The sequence below is a fragment of the Cuculus canorus genome, chromosome Z, assembly GCF_017976375.1.
Source record: "Cuculus canorus isolate bCucCan1 chromosome Z, bCucCan1.pri, whole genome shotgun sequence".
Taxonomy (NCBI): domain Eukaryota; kingdom Metazoa; phylum Chordata; class Aves; order Cuculiformes; family Cuculidae; genus Cuculus; species Cuculus canorus.
Genome location: NC_071441.1, coordinates 60,221,516 through 60,244,922, shown reverse-complemented (window position 1 = coordinate 60,244,922; position 23,407 = coordinate 60,221,516). Strand labels below are relative to the sequence as shown.

The window sequence follows — 23,407 nt, the reverse complement described above, 5'->3', positions numbered from 1 at the left end:
TATTCAAAAATGGTTTGAGAAATAGCATTTTATATAAATTCCATGTGTTTGGGGGTTTAATTATAAGAAAGCATGTTTTTTTCAAGTTTACTTTAGACAGAAAAGAAAGCCTAGTACAACAATAATATTGGCTGTATCACGTATGAGTCTGTATCTGGAATGAAACAGCTATGCAACAGAATTTACACAGCAAGGTGCTAAATTTCATTTCTAGCAGGCTCCCACTAGCATTCTCTTCCTTTTCCTTTTCCTTGAGAACACAGCCTTACACAAAAGACAATGAAACATAACACAAGCCTACGGGGTTTGTTCCTAATTTAGTGCATGGTTATTTTTTGTAGTAATTTTTTTTTTCACTAACTTGATGTTCTTAAGGAGTCTGTTTATAGACCTACAGAATAATAAAACTGGCAAATAATTAGAGGTACTATCTTGTAGAATGATGATAATTACAGATTGGTACATTCTAGAGAAATACCTGATAGACCTAAAAATTACATAATCAAAGCTCTTAGAAACTGTATTTCTTGTAGGACTTTTAATATTTTACTATACTCCTTGTTCACTTTCTCAGCTGTGATTTTCAAGATTTATTTGACACTATTCTCTGTTTTTCTGCTGTACACAGTGTTTGTGGTCTACGGCAACCAATCCCCTTGGGCTTTCTTTTCCTTTAATTTGCATAAACACAGGCATCATATGAATATTCAGTGAGTGGCTTTGCATTAAGTAAGTGCCCTTAATCAGCTTTTCAGTTCAGTTTTATTGGTTGCACACACAGTCAGTTATTTCATCCAGAAAATCTGAAGGCCCTGCAAAGCTAACCAGGTAAGGATTGCAATTCTTTTATGCATTTAATGAGGGAGAATTATCATTGATTATATAGATTCTGGGGATGGCTTAAACCTTGTTACTTTGCTTGGGGAGATTGTGTACATGTATTTTTGTTATTGTTATTGTTATTGTTGTTGTTGTTATTAACCCATGATAGCCAGGTTGGCACATGATTCTGTAATTTGCATAAGCATCAAATCTTGATGCATAATGCATAGGAGTTATTTTTAACACTGGGCTCCAAACACTGCAGTCTGTATAACTCTGTGGTTTGATTGGTTCTGCGGTGTTTTCATCACCAGCAAATATTCCTATAATATGGAAGACACTAAAGAACGTGGACCAAATATCCAGCATTTGTATTTTGAAAATGTCGGCTATTTTTTCAAAGAAAATTGCATAGATCTCTCCCCACCCTGTTCTCAGCTAATAGTGCTTCTTGCTTTCCATGAAAAATATGTTACCAGCTTGTTGCTGCTGTTTGTAGCTTTGACCAGTGCCTGACATTCCAGGAAAGGTCTACAGCAGCTGTATTTGTCTTTAACTTGCTAAAACATGAGCAACATGTAAATAAGAAATCAGGGCATTGGTATGCAACGTGCACCCTTGCAATTGCACACTGGAGATCTCTTTGCTCACCTCCATTTAAGCAGGGGTGTGATCTAGAAAAGCAATACTTACACATTAAGTAAGTTATTTGTAATGACGGTTTGATTTTTTTTGCTGTTTGAAATGTCATTTGGGGAGATGGAATAGGAGGGATACCTTTTCTTAAACTAAGGAAAGGTGATTAAGAAAGAGTTAATAGAGGACTCGGCACTTGGAAGCCGGGTATAGACAGTCAAAGCTAGTTTACGTATTTAAATTACTGGAGATAATTAACATCATTCTCCTTATTTTTAGCTCAGTACTTAGCTTTTGTTAGTGTCTTGAAATGAGTCAGTAGGGGATAAAAAAATCGTATCTAAAACTTGCTTCTTACAAAGGGTTCTGATCCAAAAGCTGGTAGGCATGTTAGCTGTTAGGAGAACAAGTGTCCTGGGCAAAATATAACGTAGGTAAGCACCAAAGATGGCCAAACAGAAAAGGAAAATTAGTGAAACAGAATCATGACATACTCCAACTGTTACTGTAAAAGTCATACTAAATGGCATGCCTAATCAGAGCATCTACCTGTTAAATTATATTAAATAGAGCGATGTGTGCCTTTCACAAAGGATATGAGGATAAAGTCTTGATTTTAATAATGCCACATTATTAAATTTACACATTACATTGACTCTGGGCAACCTGGAGCAATGTGATGCAGATGGTGGGATGCTGGTGTGTTTTCTACCGTGTAGTAATCTCTAATGACAAGATAATGAATAAAGAATGCATTATTACTCCTGGTAACAACTATTCCAGTGAATCTATAGCGCAAGCCAAAACCTGGGGGAATGAGGGAAAAAGCAAAAATGTCTTGTTTGGTTTAGTTGCCAGTTTCTTCATTTGGAGAAATGTTATTTGTTCAGACATGTTTCTGCTATTTCTTAAATGGCATGAAAGGAATATTTGCAGGATTCCCATCAAGGGGCCTTCCAGGAGCTTGTTTTATTATTTGACTTCTTCGCCAATTTTTGTTTTACCTTTTCCCTTTATATCGGTGCCTAGTGAAGTGGAAACAGGAAAGTGGATTAGAACTTCAGGTGTAAAAATAGGAGAAAAGAAAGAAATGTTTCTCATGATTAGATGCACCTATTCAAGAAATGTTATACTTTATGCAGAATTATTAAAACCAATTTTAAATTTACATCTCCTGCCAAGTGCATTTAATTAAGTCTTTCAGGCTTTAATAAGTTCACTGTGCATTTAATCATCAGTCATTAAGTATTTACAGCTGTAATAAACACCAAGCAATCTTTAATGTAAAGTAGGTATTGTAGGGATGGTAGTTTGTAAAGCATATTTTTACCAGAACACTCATCAAAGAAATAGACTGAAGTACATAAGTATTAGTAATTTCTATTCTGTTCTGTTATCTTATGTTACATTATGTTATGCTATATTACATTATGTTATATTATAAATGACACTATTACTTAGTGGTTATAGGACACATGGTCTTATTCCATGCTAAACTCTATCTTGGTGTCTGTCTTTTTTTACCAATAAAAAACCAGTAAATCATTAATATCCTGATGACTCTTTTTCACCTGTGATTGATATCATTGCTGCTTAGGTAGAGGTAGTGTGGGAATTGTATATGTAAGAAGGTCTTTTAGACTAGGCTTTTGACAGTTGTTTCTGAACAGCAGACAATGCCCTTGTTGACACAGCAGAAGGAAAGGGAGATGCTGCCTGGGGCATCTTCTGAATGAAAGAAAAAGACCACAATTTAATCACCCATAATGAGGTAGAAGAAAGTATGTGGTAGGAAATGCTTTAATGTCTTCACAGAGCCAGGATGTTATGAAAGTCAGAAACCCAGCACTCAACTCTGAGTGCTTGGATATAACCATGACAAACCTGTCCCTCCTGCACGCACCCGGTCTTGCCTAACTGACCTGTTTCAATGCACTCCTGAGCATCTCCAAAATACCCTCCACTGGTCCTGCTAAAAATACAGCACCTTTCTTTCCACCTTGGAAATGAAACCACTATATTAGGTGAGAGTGACTTCTGTGTTTTGTGCAAGAAAGATCAGAAATAAAACAGTGCCTGGGCTCATGAGTTTTACAGATATTCTTTTTTTTCTAAATCCTCCTAGGGGAAATAAATAATTAGTGTAGGCATATCTCTAATAACCATTATTGGAGAGTGAACTTTGAACTTCATTCATCCTTAAGTGCCTAGCAAGGTGGGTCAGCAATGCAAGTATTTTAATGTAGCTCTTTTATAGGTTTTTAATTGAACTGGCATAAAAATGAGAAGGGGAAACTATATAAAACTTCCCGCTTCCACTTACTTTCCACCTGCAGTCCTTGTGCTGGTGTACTCCTGTTTCTCCAGGCTGGTCACAGCATGCAACAAAATCTGTATTTCTGGTATTGGAAAAGGTTGTGGGAAGAAAAAGGGAGAAAACACACTTACAGGCTTTCTGTATGCATTTTCAAAAAGAAAAAGAAACAAATCCTTTTTCATTTTTGTTGCAAGTAGCCTTTAGCCAGGCACAGCACCACTGATTTCAGTTGCTGTGCTGGAGAACTGCAGGGCTGAGCCCTAAGAAGGAAAATAATAGCTTGACATGAAGCAATAAATAAGGAGGCTGATTTGCCTCTCTCACACCCCAGTTCTACACAGGCGTAACACCATTGACATTAGCAGTGGTCTTGCTGACTTAGCTTAAGGAAATGAAGAGGAAAATCAAGCTTTGAATTTTTTACAGTTTTCCTAGTGACAAAACCAGAAATCCCATAGATGGCTACTGTCAATGTGTCTCTATAGACCTTGGTATAAACTTCAGATTTACAGTGTGTGCTGCTCGAGTGTATTTCATCTTTATGCATTCAAAAAAAGCAACACTGCACTGACACCCATCAAAGAGGTTTTTGCCCAAACATTTACCCATTTTAGACTGCTTGTCTTAACGTATTTGTATCCATTTAATCTGCAAATTATTCTCTCTTCCATCAATATCAAAAATCTTAGTGCTTTTAAAGATGTTTTGCTGCAAACCACTGATAATCAGGATTTAGAATGAAAGTGCTGACAGATTATTAACGATAGAAAAATAGCTATAATGGAAGCATTTCTACATCATGAATGGGTTGTTAGCATATCCAGAACTGCAAGGCAGATCAGACTCATAGAATTACTGTTTCTTTAAATATTAGCCACTTGAGTTATTATTATTCTCAGGAACAAAGTAGGGCATATTAGGAATAAAAATGTTTCAAATATCTATTGGTATGATGCTACAGGAACACAGGGCTAATAGCTCTGGGTTCTGTAAAAGAAATTTTTATACTTGTGTTATAAACACATTTTCTACAGTAGAAAGAGAGAGAATACTTCAAACTTAAAAAAAACCCCTTACAGATATCTTCAGTTCACATATTCTGTTTTGGTTTGGGATTTTAACTCATGACTCTTGTTGTTTTTCTGTTTTGAGGGTTGAAAACTGGGAAAAAATACTGGAAGAAGTGTCTTTCAACTGTAGTTTTCAAAGAGCATTTTAAAAACATCACTAGATTCAGCTTTTTGTTTTACCAGGTAGTCAAACAGAGATCTGCCAGGATTATGAGCCAATGCAGCAGAATATGAGTTTAGCAAGTGCAGGTTTTCATGGTTGGCTTGGCTATGGCTGGCCTGAAAAGCCTTGGAGAAGTCATTTCAGTGCCTGTGCTCTCCTACCCCAGTGATCCTGATGGGGAATGCTGTTCATTATTTACATTTCGCGATGCTTTATTGCACCTCTGGTTGTGTCTTTGTGTCATGGAAAAGGGATCCAGTGTCCTCTTGAGTCCACTTTCCCAAGAGAATAGATGAAGAAGAAGGGCTTGGTTGAGAGCACTTGTTACCATAGGCTGCCTGCTGCTCAGTAGTCCTTCAGGAATTACTGAGAAAAGGTAATATGTCTTATAACTCAGCTCCAAGTACCAGTGGGAACTGGTATGGATGTGGGGCTAGGGTGGAAGAGGAGGTTCCCAGATGTCCTCAGGCACTGTCCTGGCCCTTCTACAGAGAGAAACATTATCCTTTCAGGTCAGGATGTCCCCACAGGAGCATTTCTGTAAGAGAATCTTTCAGTTTTCCTCCATTGAGATGACCCTTCAGTGGCATTCCTACCTAAATAGAAGCAAGTATCCACTTGCAGGGTGTTGTCGGGAGTAATTAATTCATCTTCATCCATCATTTTGGGGATGTTAAGAGATGCATCGTTGCTAAGTGTTGTAATTATTTTAGTTTAGGATTACATGAATCATTTTCCAGTTTTGCTCTGATCCACAATTTATTTGGTGCAAGCTGGTAATTTCTTCAGTAATGAGAGGTGACTTCTCAGTAATAAGTAATGACTTTATTATTACTGTATAGAGCCTGATGCCACACTCAGGAGATATTGCAGAATTAATTTCATGGAAAGGAGGACTGGGCACTGTTGTGATATCAGGGCACCAAGTCTAGGTGTTACCATAGTGGACAGCTCACCACATAAATTTTAAACATGGTTCTAGGCTGATGTGTGAAAGAGAGCCCACAGCAGTCAGTGGGAAAGTCCAAGGACTTAGATCTATCTCCTTCCTGGGCACTCAGATTTCTCTGTTCAGCAATAACAGAAATCTGCTTATACCTTAAAATGTCCAGGTGTGGCACATACAGTATTGAATCCATTCACCTAAAACACCCTGAGTAAATCTCATTCCTAAGGCAAAAATAAGTAGCCTTGTATGTTTATGATATCATTTAATATGTTTTCCAAACAGTAACAGAATTTTTCCCAAATGTTATTTTTTCTTGGATGTGTGGTAAAACAGTACTGCATTACCTTCAAAAATGATGTGTAAATGTGTATATCCTCGCATCTTTGCAGATATACAGAACACGATGGGGTGTGCGCTAAATCACTACATAAACACTAATGGCATATAATTAACAATTCTCCTTGCCACCATATGATCTTGTTTATTTCCTTATTTAGATGATTTCTTTTTTAGAAAATTGAAATATGTCAATACAACTCCTCTTTGTATAAAGTCCACATTTTATATGGCAAACAGAAGTACAATACAGCTTTACCCATCCTCCATGATACCACAAATGAAAAGAAAATAAATAAAACCACATAAAAATATTGACTAGAAATATTTTCACTTGACTATTATGGTAAGGTTTCTCTTTAGAATCAGCATATTCTATGCATTTAAAATATTAATGTTTTTACACAATGTCATTCTGATTTTTTAGCAAGAGAAGTGACTTAAACATTATTTTCCTAAGCTTATCGACAAGAAAGAAACAAAACCCAAAATATAAGACTAATAAGTAGTATTGCCTCCTCCCCATGGCCTCTGTGCCTTCTACATTGTTCTCCTTGCAACATTGATCCTGAAGGCTAAAGAATAAAGAATTTAAATGTGAATATTAATTACTTAATTATTATTTGTGGTTTATTTGCTGCAGCTGAATTAAAGTAAAAATTCTGCGTTCTGGTGATTTTTGCTCTAAGAACCTAGTATCTCAATCTCTGGTATAAATGTCTGGGAAAAGAAGAAAATCTGTGATGTTTTCAAGGAAATCAAGATTGTTGGGGCAAAGAAATCAATTTCCAAGCGCAAAAATCAAAATCTTAGGGAGGAAAAGAAAAATCATGTATATGCTCCTGTTCTGAAGACAAGTTAATGAAAATATTATCCAATATCAAGCTTTTTTATCATTTTTTAATGTCAGATTTGAATTCAACAATTAAAAGCTGTATTCACATGTATGCTTACGGACATTAGCTTCAAAACATTTTTGTAGCTTTTCTCACAGATTTTAAAAAGAAATTGTCATGTGTGAGGAGGAAATGTGTTCACTGGTGTTTGCCAATAATCTAGGAAGTATCTCCCAGTTTAAAGAACAAAATCCTGTCCTTCTGTTGTCACTGGTATTTAGCCTGTTCAGTTCTGTAAAGGATGGATGGGGATAGCTCTAAAAAATAACCTTGCTTCTCTATGGTCCATTTATTCTCTCTTTATGGACCAGATCCCAAACAGTGGTGAATACTTGGAACCATGCCAGCACCTTCAGAATCCAGCCCTAAATTAGCCAATTAAATAGCCTGGGAAGACAATCTTTGATTCTCCAGCATTTGATCTATGCTTACCCTACATTCTCCATATGAAATTATAAGCTACCGTCTGAAATATTACAGTAATCTCAATAGCAACCACATGTCCTGAGCAAACAGACTAATCCAAGAGTCAGGATAAGATGTAAACTTTAAAAAAATAAGGTGATTTTTTTTTTTTTTTTCACAAGGTGGTGTCTATAGAGCAGAGAAATAAACAGAGAAAAACACACTGGCCTGAATTTTGTGGTGCTGATATTGAAAGGAGGGGTGATTTTGAATGACACTGACCACCCTAACTGATTTGCCAGGCAATGAATGTTAACAAATTTTCTTGCATGTTGTGGAGGCTCTGCTCACAACAGTGCTGGTTTGGTGGAAGGTTAGAAACAGACACCAGCAGGGACATTGGCAGGGACAGGGAATTAATTGACACCTGCAGGTTTGGTTAATGCCCTCCGAACAGGATGCCAACCAGCAGTTTCCCTCTCTTGGATGAAAAAGAAGCAAAAGAATGAAAATAAAAAAATAAAACTAAAGAATCCCACTGTGCCCAGACCCAGTGAGGAAAAAATATTCATTGAACTATATAGACTTTAGCACATTAGTTGTCCTTCTGCCTTTCAGAGATATTTAGATTTCCTGCAGACTGGGGATAAACCTTAAACATCTTTTCAGCAAAGGGAAAGAAGAGGTTTCAGTCTACTAGAATTCATTTATTATTCATTTAATCTGCTATAATTAATCTATAAATCAGCTCCCTCTAAATACCGTGGATGTATTTTTGGCAGTGTGTAAAAGACAAACATTAGGAGAGTGATAGAAGAAATGTTTTAAAAAAATTAGAGCAAATACAGTGAAAAGAAAGTAAACCGAATTTAATAAAAGACAAAATCTCCAGGGCCTCATCTGAAAATGAGGCTTCAGCTCAAGTTGTCAGTGGCTCCTCAGAGGTATGTGTTTTGGGGTTTCTGCTTCTGCTGTTCATAAGACCTCATTACAGCATTGTACGCAAATAAAACAACTTCTTAGACAACTTCTAATTTACCAAGTTGGGCTGGCAATACTGAATATCCTCACTTTTAAAACAGAATGCTCAGTCTTTCATTTGAGTTATCTCAATATTATGAGAAATGTAGATGTGCATGGAGGAGGAGAGAGTGAGAGTAGCATTTCAGAGAACTGACAGCTTTGAGGATGAGTCGAAAGCAGAAGGAAGATATATTAAAAATACCAGAGAAAGTGAGAACCACTGAAGTGCAGAGAACCTGGTGATTAAGGGTGTTGTCACTAGGCTCTGACAGTAGGCATGGTTTGAAAGCAGAGGTATTTCAAATACAGGCACTATAATGCTGGAAAGATAAACACATATCTCTAGTGACTCATCAGGTTTGACTAGTTTTACCCCAATCATCCTGCAGTCAAGGAAATGATCTATTAATCTTGTTTCTGTGGTTATCCCATGGGTAGCATCAACACTCTTATTTGGTGGGTCAGAGCTGCTTTAAAGAGATCTGCTCCTTCTTTTCCATTTAAATATCTGATAGATAAGCCTGAGGCTGGGACAGGGGATGTTGGATACCAGGACCAGAGCCTCTTGTGGTTTGTGCGAAGCATCTTTGAAAGGAGCTGCTATCACAGAGCCACTTCTCAAGTTAAGTAACACTGAAAGGGCAAAGCTCATTTTTTCTTGGTCCATTAATCAATCAATTAGGGTGACTTGCTCTGGTGGTGGATGGTGACACCTGAAGTATTAAGGAACAGATGTAACTCACCAACACAGTGCATCAACTCAACTTAGAGATGTTGCAGAGGTAAGGCACCTGAGTACACCTGAGTTCCTGCGGGCAATCAGCTTATTACCCTGAGACACCAGCTCTAATTTTCCCTCTTGCTCTCACTTTGCATGCATAACAGCAAAATTTAAAACCTAGAAAATGACTCAGTCCTTTGAAAAAATCCTGCTGAATTATATTTTTACGGTAAGTGATCACAATCCAAATATGACATGGTGAATTTTGCAGTTTCCAATGCATTGTATGAGGAGAATTTCCTTTCAATTTATTTTGTATGATTTTCTTTCTTTTTTGTTGTTCTTTTTTTAGGAGGAGGTGCCAAAAGGAGTGCCTGATTAATTTTCCATGCTGTTGTTCTGATTTCACTCAGTCCAGACCCTTTTCTTCTCTTATCAGTGTTAAATAAGCTATCTCTGTGCTGAGAACCACTGTCCCTCAAATTATTACTATTGCTCTTCCCTGTGCACTTACTCTTGGACAAGATCAGACACACTGCTAGCCCAGTCACAGCAGAGCCAAGATAATTTTTTGGCATTTAATTTCTCTTCTTATTATTTTGTACCATTAATTCCACATTGCAGGGGGTGAAAGGAGGGGGGGATAAATGCACTTTCACTGAAACAGATGACAGTGAATTTGATTTCTGAACTGGCATAATATTTCATACGACTGGAAATAATTGTGTTTTCTGGGGGAAGTAGTCCTAGCACCCAAGTATGCCAGGTATAAGCACAGTGGTAAATAAAACCCAGGCCAAAGAAGGTCTGTGCACCGAGATCTCTTTAAATCCATCAGAAAGAGGCGACCTTCCTCTTTGGATACTAAACACGGAGAGTAGGCATTGTAGGTCAGGCTGGTAACTGCATCAGCAACCGCAATAGTCATTTGTTCCCCAATATAGGAAGGGAATAAGATATGCTTTAATCCACATGTAAATCGGTGGGCATTTTGTCTTCCATAAACTTTTCTTCCCTTTCCTTAGGGAAGATGTCCATAGCTTCTGCTTGTTTTGATATTGTTACAATTGCTTACATATAAAAATACACATTATGTATAGAATTTTAGAATGGTTTAAGTTGGAAAACACCGCTAAGATCAAGTCCAGATGTTAGCCTAACACTGTCATTTCTGCCATTAAACCATGTTTACCCTTCATAAATGATATCCCGCTTCGTTCTCCTCCAGCAGAATTACTAAGATGATGTTTTCAATCCAAACACTTCAAATACAATTGCTAGACTCTTTCCACTTCCCCAATGCAAGATAGACTTGCCCTAAAATTATAATTAAAAGTACTAAATTTGCACATCCTATTTATGAAATTAATGACCAAGCTGAGAACGAGAATTTCAAGGTGGCTCTGTTTTCTTCTTCAAAGAGCAGTATGATGTAGCAGCCCAGAACATTTAAAAATGCTTATACTCTTGTCCACCTATCATAGTATTACACTATTACTGTCCACTTTATAGTATTACATTATTATTTTGCAGTCAGTTAAGACATATTGAAATTGAACATTCAAACCATGAACACCTGCACAATAAGCAGTTTTGCTTTTGGCAGGATGCTGCATTCTTGCAATTTGAAATTATGTAAGAGATCTGTGTTGGGCACTAAAATGCTTACTCTCTAGCTGAGAAAGTCTTAATAATGTTTTACAGAACAGAATCCAGCACCGTATTCAGTGTAACTCCAGAGCAGGTAGTGTTTGCAACAGCACATTACAAACCTGTACAGAAACACAGTGGTAAATAAAATCCCAGGCCAAATCTTTATATCCAGATCTATTTCCTTGACTCCTGGAGCATGTGAACAGTTTTGTTGACAACAGTGTTTTTATCTGATCAGAATGTGAGAGTAGTGGAAGCACTGGCTAACCTTAAAAAACTGAAATGAGAAAAGTTAAAATAATTTCAGTGATTTTTTTCAGTGTAATTGTTGATATTGTTGGTTGTACGCTGACAATATTCTTTTGTGCTAAGGCTTTGGCCATTTTCCAACAATAGTAGCTATTTGTATCACATACTTTGAGCATAAGCATAGAATCATATTGAGATTGGCTTGTAAACAAGTACATGAAAATCCGATGAAACATCTTCATGGTGTCTGGCTTTTAAACTCTCTTGTTGCACTGTGAAAATATTGTCCTTGTCAGAGCTTCTCATGGCACATAAGTGAAAATAATTTCCTAAACTGCGTAAAAATGTTGAATAAGCCTAGAGCCACTAATGGATGCTCATATTTAGAGTTTGAGAGTTAAGTTTCTCATCGTTTTCTGTGCCCAACTATGAAAATTGTTAACATAACATTAGCCACATTGCTGTAAATTGGGCACTAGGATGCTTCTTTTCCAGTGTATAAAAACCAATTAGTTATGTGTTGTATCTGTGGGTGGAAGCCCTTCTTAGCCTGTGTTTGACTTCACTTCGGTGCGAGCTCTGCAGCTAAGTCAATACAGATTTTCATAATGGGGAGAAACCCTCTTGTAATGAACTCTGGCTCATCGCTGTGAAAAGCATGATCAGTTTACAATGAAACATTGCATAAGCTCCAATCATATAAATGAAAATAATACTCTCAGCAGCTATAACTCATCTTTAGCTATAATAAAACTCAGCCACAGAAAATGACTTCAGTTAATGCCTCTCCATCACAATGTGCTTAAATGCAAAAGTAAATAAAAAGTACATGCAAAAGTAAATAAAAAGTAAATGCAAAAATAAAATTTTATTTTATTTTACTCTATATTTTCCTTTCCTGGTCAGTAATTGCAAAACTATGTTGTTTTCTTTAATATCAGAAAAAAAAAACCCCAACAAACAACCTGACTTCTATTTAGCTTGTATTCTTAATGTACCATGCCATACTATTGCATCATATTATACAGACGGCATACTAGTCAGATACAGCAGAGTTAGCTATTATTACAACATAATAGTCTGGTACTTAAACTGTGAGATCTCCATTGTATTGCAGTAATGCCCTTTGTCCTATTAATCTCTTATTGGAGGGAAAATCAATAGGGAATTGTGAGTATTGTCTACTAACATATTCCTATCCTATTAGTGTTATTTTTAGTTCATGATATTGCACTGTTTTGTGTATCTCATGGAAATTGAAGCATCAAAAGAGAGAACAGAATGGGCATAACCATTTATAAATACTCGCTGTGATTAAAAGAAAGAAGGAAAAAGAGAAACTTGATAATGCAAAGCAATCTCAAAATTATCTAAATGATCTCTGAATCCTTTGCTAGCTGACATTTTGGAAGTTATGTTTATATTATGAGATATTTGGCCTTGGGATTTGGTGCTTGCATCTGTCATATTAGAGTTATTTGCAGGATGGACCACTAAGTAATATATACCCTTCTCCTCCAGCTCTGCAGCAATAGCAGGCTTTAAAGGGGTTCCTCTGGGATCCCTAAAAGCTGGAGGATCATCTTACTAGAGGTCAAATGAATGCCTCGGAGACTAAGGGGGATCTGAAGTGAGGGGTAAATCCTATTCCTGCCAGCTGGAAGGGGCAGACAGAAGCACCTGATGCATGCCCTCAGAGCAAGTTCACACTCACATTCAGCACTAACAAGAAAGAATGAGAAGAATAAGAGCAGAATGCACTTACATTTCTATACGTTTATGGTGCAAAGGAAGTATTAGACATGCGTTAGGTACTGCAGTTCTGGCAATTCTGTAGTGTTATACTGATGTTGCCATTGTTGCTGACAACAACATTTAGGTTTATTTCTCCTGTCACCTTCCCTGGCAGCAGGACTGGTTTTCAGTGGGAAGCTGCCTCTTTGCATAAACTGAGGATGGGGCCCTGTGTCTACATGTCTCTATTTGCATGCCCTGTTTGCATGAATGGCTACAACATCCTTTTTTTTCAAAACCTACTGTGCATTATATGTAAATTTGCAGTCAAGTTGGGGGTCTCTTTTTCAAAGTCTTTCACTTAATGTTCATTTGTGTTTCGAGGGATTGGCAGGTACTTTTAGAAAATCATGGAAACGTAAAACATTTTGAATATTTCTGTCATTCTGAAGTGTGATTTAAGCATTTCTTTAATTGGTTTTTATTACTTCTTTAAAAACAATTGTAAAGTACCTGTGGAGCCTTTTATTTGCTTTTTCAAAATGAGTGTAAGTTTTGTACCAGGAGGCTTTGAAGAGAAAATTCTAAGGCCCGCCCTTACCCTTTTCTACTCTTACGGACTTAAAGAGCCTGGCTGAGAAATTTGATAATATAGGGGAATATAGAGATGGTATAACCAAAAGAGAGGTAAGGATGAGAGGTGATTTGACTTGGGAGAAGAGTAACTCTGTAGAGGAGGAGAAACCAAAAGGGAGAATATGATCAATGAAAAGAATAAAGAGATCCTGTGATGTGATTTTTCTTGTGGCATACATAGAAATATGTATATGACTTACATAGGAATGTGTATGTGGCTTACATAGGAATATGTCTTACCTTGAGACCAACACATTCACAGTAAATGTTTATAAATGAAGTGACTGTTGAGACAGTTTCTGGTTATATAAAAAAGGAAATAATTACTACATGGCCATTGCCATCAATGTCTTGACAGAGTAATAGTGAAATCAGCAGTGAAATTTCTCCTGAGCTCTAGTCCTCTGATACCCTCATACTTTCCTCAATTCTGACTTAAATATCTCCAGTGTGTGAAGGCTTTTTTCATTAAAATTATGAAGACTGGCTCAAACCATGCAGTGCATGCTGTTATGCAAGTCCAGCGGTGACTTGCTGTGGTGTAAATAAATGGAAATGCCTCGTTATCCTTCAGGCAGATGTTGCCAAAGCAGAGCAATATCTGCTTTTAAAGCAAGCTTTACTTTGAGGCATATCTTGCTGATGAAGGCTGTCCCTCTAGCATACCACCAGCACCTATGGCGGTGTTACTGCAGGTGTCTATGTCTTACCTGTGCTGCTCATCAGATGCTAAAACTAATGGCTAAAAGGATAAAGCGTTCACCTCAGGAAGGGCACATATTCACTTTGCTCAACAGAAAAGGTTGCTCTGCTTAGAATGAGGACCTTAGAATATGGTGGGTTTTGTTCTGTGACGAAGACAAAAGAGCCTTTCATGCACTTTGCAGGATCATTAGCTTATGAAAAAGGGAGTCTGATGGGAGAGAGACCCTGGAATATGTGCTTGTCTATAATATGCACAGTGTTATATCTTGTTCAACCTAGTCAGTATCAGGTTTGTACTGGAGAGAGGGGACAGCTGTTTTAGTCTTGATCTTCTATATTGGGTAGCATCTATTTAACAACAGAAATCCCCATTCCTTTATGGGGCAAATGTCTTTTTATCTGCATAGAGTCTTTCCCCAGAACTGTATTTTTACCTGAAATCCTTATCCTACATAAAAAATTGTGTGGCACAGTAATATCAGCTGTAAGCTTCAGTGGGAAATTAGTGTCCTTCAATTCAGAAGGGTTTTTAAATATTATAAACCTATATTTAAATAATCCAAGTGTATGATTTAAAGAGACCACTTCAAGCATCATCCTTTAGATATTCCTAGCCTTTCTTTTTTTCTCATAAATGATTGTTCACTACTTCAGTGCATTATAATAACCTATAGACAACTCAGGGCTCCATTAGTCTGGGATTGTCACTGAAAAAAGGAGGAGAAGAAAAGAAAAGATAAAGAAAATCCAGCCCACATTCCTACAATCATACTACATAGATGTGAGGAATTTAGATTAAATAAACCTAAAAAAGGGTTTAAATTATTTGTTATTTATAAGAGGTCATATCTTTTTTGTTCATTTTCTCTATTTTTCTCAGCAAACTTCAGTCAAAGTTAGTGAGAGCTGGACCTGATAAAAAGAATCTATGCACGTGGTTTATCGCTGTATTATCCGAACATAGAATCATAGCATCATAGAATGACTAGGTTGGAAGGGACCCATTAGGCCATCGAGTCCAACCATTCCTAACAATCCCTAAACCATGCCCCTCAGCACCTCGTCCACCCGTCCCTTAAACACCTCGAGGGAAGGTGACTCAACCCCCTCACTGAGCAGCCTCTTCCAGTGCCCAATGACCCTTTCCATGAAAAATTTTTTCCTTATGTCCAGCCTGAACCTCCCCTGGCGGAGCTTGAGTACATTCCCCCTTGTCCTGTTTCCTGTCACTTGGGAGAAGAGGCCAGCTCCCTCATCTCCACAATCTCCTTTCAGGTAGTTGTAGAGAGCAATGTCTCCCCTCAGCCTCCTCCAGGCTAAACAACCCCAGCTCTCTCAGCCGTTCCTCATAAGATTTGTTCTCCAGCCTCCTCACCAGCTTCATTGCTCTTCTCTGGACACGCTCCAGAGCCTCAACGTCCTTTTTGTGGTGAGGGGCCCAGAACTAAACACAGTACTCAAGGTGTGGCCTCACCAGTGCCGAGTACAGGGGTAGAATCACCTCCCCAGACCTGCTGGTGACCCCATTTCTGATACAAGCCAAGATGCCATTGGCCTTCTTGGCCACCTGGGCACACTGCTGGCTCATGTTCAGTTGCTGTCAACCAACACCCTCAGGTCCTTCTCCTCCAGGCAGCTTTCTGGCCAGACTTCACCTAGTCTGTAGCACTGCACAGGGTTGTTGTGCCCCAAGTGCAGGACCCGGCATTTGGCCTTGTTAAACCTCATGCCATTGGTCTCAGATCAGTGGTCCAGCCTGTACAGATCCCTTTGCAGAGCCTCCCTACCCTCCAGCAGATCCATGCTTCCACCCAGTTTAGTGTCATCTGCAAACTTGCTGAGGGTGCACTCAATGCCTTCATCCAGGCCATTGATAAAGGCATTGAACAGAGCTGGACCCAGTATGGAGCCCTGAGGAACCCCACTTGTAAGTGGCCTCCAGCTGGAGTTAACTCCATGACCACCACTCTCTGGGCCCGGCCATCCAACCAGTTTTCAACCCAGGAGAGTGTGTGCCTCTCCAGGTCAGAGGCTGACAGTTTCTGAAGCAGAATGCTGTGAGAAACTGTGTCAAAGGCTTTACTGAAGTCCAAGAAGACTACATCCACAGCCTTTCCCTCATCCAGTAGCCGAGTCACTTTGTCATAGAAGGTGATCAGGTTAGTTTGGCAGGACCTGCCTTTCCTGAACCCATGTTGACTGATCCTGATCACCCGGTTTTCTTGTATGTACTTCATGATAGCACTCAAGATCACCTGTTCCATGACTTTCCCTGGCACTGAGGTCAGACTGACAGGCCTGTAGTTCCCCGGATCCTCACTGCAACCCGTCTTGTAGATGGGCACAACATCAGCCAGCCTCCAGTCCAGTGGAACTTCCCCAGTCAGCCAGGACTGGTGGAAGATGATGAAGAGGGGGTTGGAAAGGACATCCGCCAGCTCCTTCAATACCCTTGGGTGGATCCCATCCAGCCCCATAGACTTGTGGGTGTCTAGCTGGGCAAGCAAGTCTCTAACCTCCTCCTTTTGGATCATGGGAACCTCATTCTGCTCCTCTAACTCCTGGGTTTGTACACAGGCGGAACAACTATCTTTACTATTAAAGACTGAGGCAAAGAAGGCATTAAGTACCTCAGCCTTGTCTTCATCCCTTGTCACTGTTGTTCCTTCTGCATCCAACAGGGACTGAATATTCTCCCTCGTCTTCTTTTTCTTGTTAATGTATTTGTAGAAAGATTTTTTATTGTCTTTCACAGACTTAGCTAATTTGATTTCTAGTTGGGCTTTAGCCATCCTTATTTTTTCCCTGCACTATCTCACTTCCTCCCTGTAGTCCACCCAAGATGCCTGTCCCTTCTTCCAAAGCTCATAGACATTCCTCTTCTTTTTGATATCTCCCAAGATCTCCCTACTCAACCAAGCTGTTTTTTTCCCCCGCCAGCTCCTTTTCCGGAACATGGGGATGGCTTTCTCCATGGTTGCAGAAATGAATAATTTAGTCTAAATTATAAACCAAATATTAATGCTGAGTGAATAACTCACAATTAATATTTTATTCACTGAAATTAGCTCTTTTGCTGCTTGTGGAATATCCTTTTTTTTTTTTAATTTGATTTGATGTGACGTCCTCAGTGATATTTTGGTGAATTTTATTGTTATTTCCCCTTGAACTGCTTACAAATGGATTTCTCTTTATACTCCTGGTTTAATGTCCAGATTCTTTGTGATTGGGCAGATTTGTCTCAGGGCATTTTGTAAGTTGCCTGATTAGATTAGCACATGGGCTTTTCTTGTATGAATACACAGCTATGGATCTGCCATTCATTTTCTCCAAATATTTGTGCACATGGGTGTGAAATTCACTTTTTGCAGATATTCATGCAAGTAAAATGTGATTGAAGGAGTGTTTCTGAAAAACAAACACATGCGGGAATTTGTGATGCTTGTTGCAAAATCTTCAAAGAATTTGCATGAATAATGTTGAGGACTATATCCAGGCTTTCTTAGGTTTTCTCTTATTAAAATTTTCTCAGATTAAAACTATTCTTGAACACTTACGGAGTGCAATTATTGGTTTTGTGCAACTGTTCTCTCAGAACACTTTGTTCTGTTTTCTTAAATCCGTACAAATTTCCTAAATTCAATTCTTTGCTATGTAACTGCTTTACTGCTATTATCTTTACAAGCCTCTACGTATGAGTCTCTCCCTTTCGAGGTCATTCCTGGAAAGCAAACATCCAGACCAGTATGTGAACGAATAGAGGAGAAAAATGTGTTAATTCATTTGCCATGGAAGTTTGTTTACATGTGAAGGATATTGTTCTCAGGAAAACAAAGGCAAAACACATCAGTCAGTCACAATACATGTCAAGCAAGCTTCACAATGAGCATGGGAAGATTTACTTTTAAAAAGCTATAGGACTTTTTTTTGGCTCCTAATTTTCCTAGTTAGAGTATTGGCAGAGAAACACTGTAAGTTCTGTTTTTCTTATGTAAACCTTTCTGAATTATGGGCCCTTTTTCATCTCATATGATGAGCCACAGAGGAAATATCAGGAGAGGTTGCAGCTCTGATCATCGCACATGAAAGTGATGTGAGTTGTCTGTTCCCATTCCTGAAAGCTAAAGACAAAGAGATGCACAATTTAATTTATGTTTATTTTTAATTCTCACCTTCCTTCTGTCAAAAATTCATCACCATTTCTTGTACCCACAGTCAAGTTCCACTCTGAAACACAGAAACTATATAATACCAGCAGGACTGGATCTTCCGTTCAATCCCAGAACTCTGTTTGTATGAGTGTGTAGAAAGACAGATGTACTTTGAAATACTTGTCCTGTTTAAAAATTAAACATCATACGGTCTCACTTTGCACTCTCTGTCTCAGAAGTTATTCTGTCACATGATGATACCCCATGAAAGAAATATTTGTTGTGTGAAAAACAATTTTTTTAAGTTGCTTCCTACTTTTTCTTTTTTTTTTTTTATTTCAATCCACATTTGGAAGCAAATAAATAGTTTTTAATCTTTTCTAGTGTGTTAGGGTGGAGTTGCTTCTGTAGTGACCCTTCTGAATAATTCTGCATCTGATGTCGTTTTCTTGAGAAATAAAGTTTCTGTTGTGTTCATCAACAAATTCCTGGCAAAAGCAGTTCCTGAACAGAAATTAACCAAACATCAAAAATATGCAAATTATGTGATGCAAACTTGTCTTTTTAATTTTAATCAAGTGCAAAGACATGGTGAAACAACTGTATTGTGCAAAGTCATTCAAATTTCACCGTTTTCTAGCAAAATTCTGCCAAATTAAAATGATAAGTCTAGCACAATTCTCTTTGCTGAGCAGCATTCTCAGCAGATGAATTCCTACATGTTGTACTACCTGAAGTATCACTCAAACAGAAGTGAAGCAGTACTTGGAGCCACAAACCTGTCCTTCCAAAACCCTTAGACTTACCTTGCTGAACTCTTCTATATTGTTAAAGTCTTAAACCATTTATCAAAATCATCTTCAAAATTGACTACTTCTGTTGCATGCTGAAGTAGTGAGCTGTTAAGTCAGTAGGAGAAAGTATATTCTCTCTATCACTAATTAAATGTTCTATTTTTTTCTGCTGTTTGATTTCCAGTTTGTGGCATTCCATAAAATTCTCTGATAATCCATGAGATTTTACATTCAACAGGGTTTCAGTGACAGGGTAATAAACTTGTTTCAGAGCTTTCAATTCCCCCAGAATTTATATTAATTTTAAAAAATTGTTTAGAGAAAAACCTCCTGAGAAATAAAACAGCATAAGAGTTCTTCACAGATTCATTTTTGGTCTACAAGAAAGGCTTATTACTGAGATTTTTGATTGCCAAAGCTGTTGGGTTTGTAGCTCAGACTTTAAAACAAATTAAATATAATATCAAGTAGGATATTAGGATTTTACGGTTTCAGTGCAAATGTTAAGAAAATCTGCTACCATTATACATTTTTAAGACTATATCTAGCTGTTCTTCATTATTTAAATGGAGCGTATAACATCTGGGTCCCAGTTCAGGAGAATGGTGTTGTGCATGACCAAAAAAATCTGTATTTCAGAAATTATGTGTATTGCTAAATTAGGCTTTTAGAAGGTTAGGCCAAGATTCACTCTTTCTGTTATACTGGAATAAGTTTAACCTCACGGGAACTATAATGGTATAATAGAGATCAGAAATGGCTCCCCAAAGTTCCCAGCTCAGTACAAAATCTGGGCTTTAACATGTGTCGTTAGAGGACACCATGCAAATCTCTAAAACATATGGGTAAGCCAAATATATTCCTTTTCAAAAGCTTTCAGAGTTTTTTGTGTTTGGGTCAGTTTAGTTACATGTGCTGAAACAGATCAATAAAATGGTAGGGAATCAGAACCAATCTTCATAAGGTACAAAAAGTGAATATGGAGTCAAAACCCTAAAACTATGGGCAAAGTAAAATGCTAATGAGTTGAAGGCAATTGCCTGCAAACACTTCAGAAAAAGTGCTTTAAGAAGTAATTTATTGTGTTTCACTAGCTCTTAGTTTGTGTATTTTTCATGCAAGTGGAACAATAATTTTCTAGCCTCCAGAAGCTGGCATAGGACCTGAAAGTCAAAAAGGATTCTCCTTCTGCACTGTCTCCAAAAATTAAGGTAGTATAAACAAGATTTACACCTTCACTTACATCAGACAGTCGATTTTCTGCCTTCAGATCAGTGTAAGCAGTGTGAAGATGTGGAATCCAGTGTGAACTGGGCTTCAATGTTCCATTTGCCTCCATTGCAAAAAAAAAAGAGGTTGATTTTGTGTTGAAAACTCAGCAGCCTGTGACAGAGTGGCAATATTCATTGATAAGCTTGGGCAGATTTTGTCCTCAAGGTTTGATGTAGATTTAGTGAGTGTGGTCTTAAAGCCCATATTACACTTATAAAGTCAGTTGTCAGAATAATACAATGGTCTCAAATAGATCAGTACAAACACGAAGTAAATATATCTATTAATAAATGAGGTAGAATGAGGAGATCAGTGATGAATTGCAAAATGGCTGAGTAGAGGAACTGCATTTATAAATGTGTCCTAACTTAAAAGAACAGGAAGAAGAGATATGGCTAATTTGAAAGTCATGAAGAACTGGAAACCTTGGAGATTAAACTATTATTAAATAACAGTCAGAAGAACACTTGGAACAGGTGGAAGAAAGTCTGGAAAAATATGCAGGTTTGAATCAATAAATCATAAGCTTTTGGTGTAGCTCTACTCTTAGGTTTAGAAGGAATATTATGCAGGAAGAAAAAAGGAACAGTAAAATGGCCTTGATGAGAGCAAGGTTGATCTGAATTTACTGTTTGCTAAACATGAGAAAGAGGTTTGGTTGGTGAATTGCTCAGGGTTTCATATTAGTGTATAAAAAAATGGAAGTATTTGGGATCAGGAAAACAAAATAAAATAAGAAGTATCATTGATGCTTTAGATAAATGACTGTTGCAGTGAAAAGAGCTAACATCTCTGCAGTCAGGAGAGAAACTGCTGACATTCGTTATTAAGAGCTACTCTCAACAGTTCGCTTGATTTTTTTAAAATGAGAAATGAGCTGCTGAAAAATTATTGTTGTCTGTGTTGCAACTCTGTCTATATTGTACATGCACATCCTCGGATAAAAAGTGTATGGCTAACTGATGAATATTCCTACTGGATAGGGAGCTTAAACAATACTGTCAGTGAAGATTTTGACAATGCTGAAGGATGAGGTTGATAGAATAATGGTAATTTGCTGATAATCAAGCCAGACTGGTTTGAATTCACACTATCCTTCATTAAGGTGCCAAAAACAGTAATCAGAAAGGCTGGCTGGAAAATATAAACTGTTTTCTATGATTTGGGGATTTTTCAGCCTCTTCTGCCCCAGTTTTATCTCATAAGATTTCCACAAGCACCACGTTTATCCATTGCCCACGATATGAGCTTTATGAGTTGGTCTAGAAAATGGCAGTTTCTTGGAAGTGGGAATAATAAAAAAAGTTGATAGTGGGAAGGGGAGGGATTATTCTTCAAAGCATTGTACAGTTTTAAAAGCTTCATTTGGTTGCTATTCAGTCTGCCTGGAAGAGCGGAAATATCATTATTCACACCAAAGACAAATGCATTTGAAAGATTTGAATGACACAAGATGGAGCTGCTAATGACGATGTCTAACTTCAATTAATCAAACAATAAAGACATTAATAACAATTCTGCAGAAACTGACAAATACCACCAGTGACTGGGAGACACTTGCCAAACAGAATGAACTAACAATATGCCATTGACTAGTCTCCTTTTGTGTTTACTTATTGATTATCCTAGGGTTTTGCCTCTTGATTTGATGTCCCTAATTCCCCCATCTCAGGCTGTCTGCTGCAATCCTGACCGTATAACAACCTAAAAGAATTTTATTTTTTTCCAGGACAAAGTGGCAGAATTGAACAGAATTGGTTTGTGTCTTGATAAATTTCTGTTAGCATGAAGAAAATGAGTGCTATCCTCTCAATTTGATGACAATATGACCGTGCTTTAGGTATAAGAGAATAATTTATTGCAGATATAAGTAACCTTGCAATTTCAGATTTTGAATGGATAATATAAAGATCATCAAGAGATAATCAAGGAATTTGAGTTTTTACATGCTCATTATAGAATCTGTCATATTAGTGAGAAGAGTATGCGATCATGAGTTAGACAGCATAATCCTTTAGAGGCTGACAACAAGTGCAGGCATCCCATTCAAACTGTGAAAGAAAACACATTTGTTTTTTTCGCTCAACTATGCTGAATGTACTGCTGACAGTGCCCCCAGACCATGAAGACCTTAGGGCATTATATAAAACTGAACTGACTCTGCTGTTGCATCGTTTGAATGTGAACAGGCTTTCAGTAAACTGGCATATTAAGAATGGGCTGAGATTCACAACAGGACAAAAATCAGTCAAAAGCTTTGATGATGACCATGATGATGATGATGCTAGTAGAGCATGGCATGGCTTGAGGTTCATCCAAAACATGAAACTTGGCACTTACTGAGGTCTTGATCTATAACCAGCATAGATCTACCTCATGGATTTAGACTTATTTAAATGTCATTTTCATCTTCCCTTCCCTGGGTACAAATCATATACTGTCATTAAAAAATATAGATATACTTTTATTTCATTTGGAGATAAATGTATTAGTGTGATCCTCTGCACTGTGGTGACGCTTTGCTTCTCTCTTCTTTAAAGCCAGACTGATGGTTTTTTTCAGGAGTTAGCCAGAACAGAAAATCTGTTGGTGAAGATTCAGTGCTGCAAAAGCATCTAAAAAGAGACTATTCTTTGCATGAGGACGTTGCTTGTCAGAACTGTACTACATTTTTCATATTTCAGCATATGCAGACTCACAGACCAGGCAGTAGGCAAGCTTTTCCTTATGGTTTTGTGGATGGTTACATTTGGAAAATATCTTCCAGTAGTCTTCTGAGAGGACTGATGCTGAAGGTGAAAAAGAGTAGTCCTGACCATTTTCTCCTTAATATCAGCATCTGGGTCTTATAGTGAATACTTGTAAAAAAATTTCC

At 37.7% G+C, this 23,407-nt stretch overlaps 1 long non-coding RNA gene across 3 annotated transcripts in view; it reads left to right on the top strand.

Annotated features, from left to right (window-relative positions):
- Nucleotides 1-504: 504 nt before the first annotated feature.
- LOC128850521 (uncharacterized) overlaps nt 505-23,407 on the top strand; it is a 107,711-nt gene continuing 84,808 nt past the window's right edge. For all 3 annotated transcript variants that reach the window (XR_008447941.1, XR_008447943.1, XR_008447942.1), the window contains exon 1: nt 505-828. This is a non-coding gene — a long non-coding RNA (uncharacterized LOC128850521). The remainder of the gene's footprint in view (nt 829-23,407) is intronic.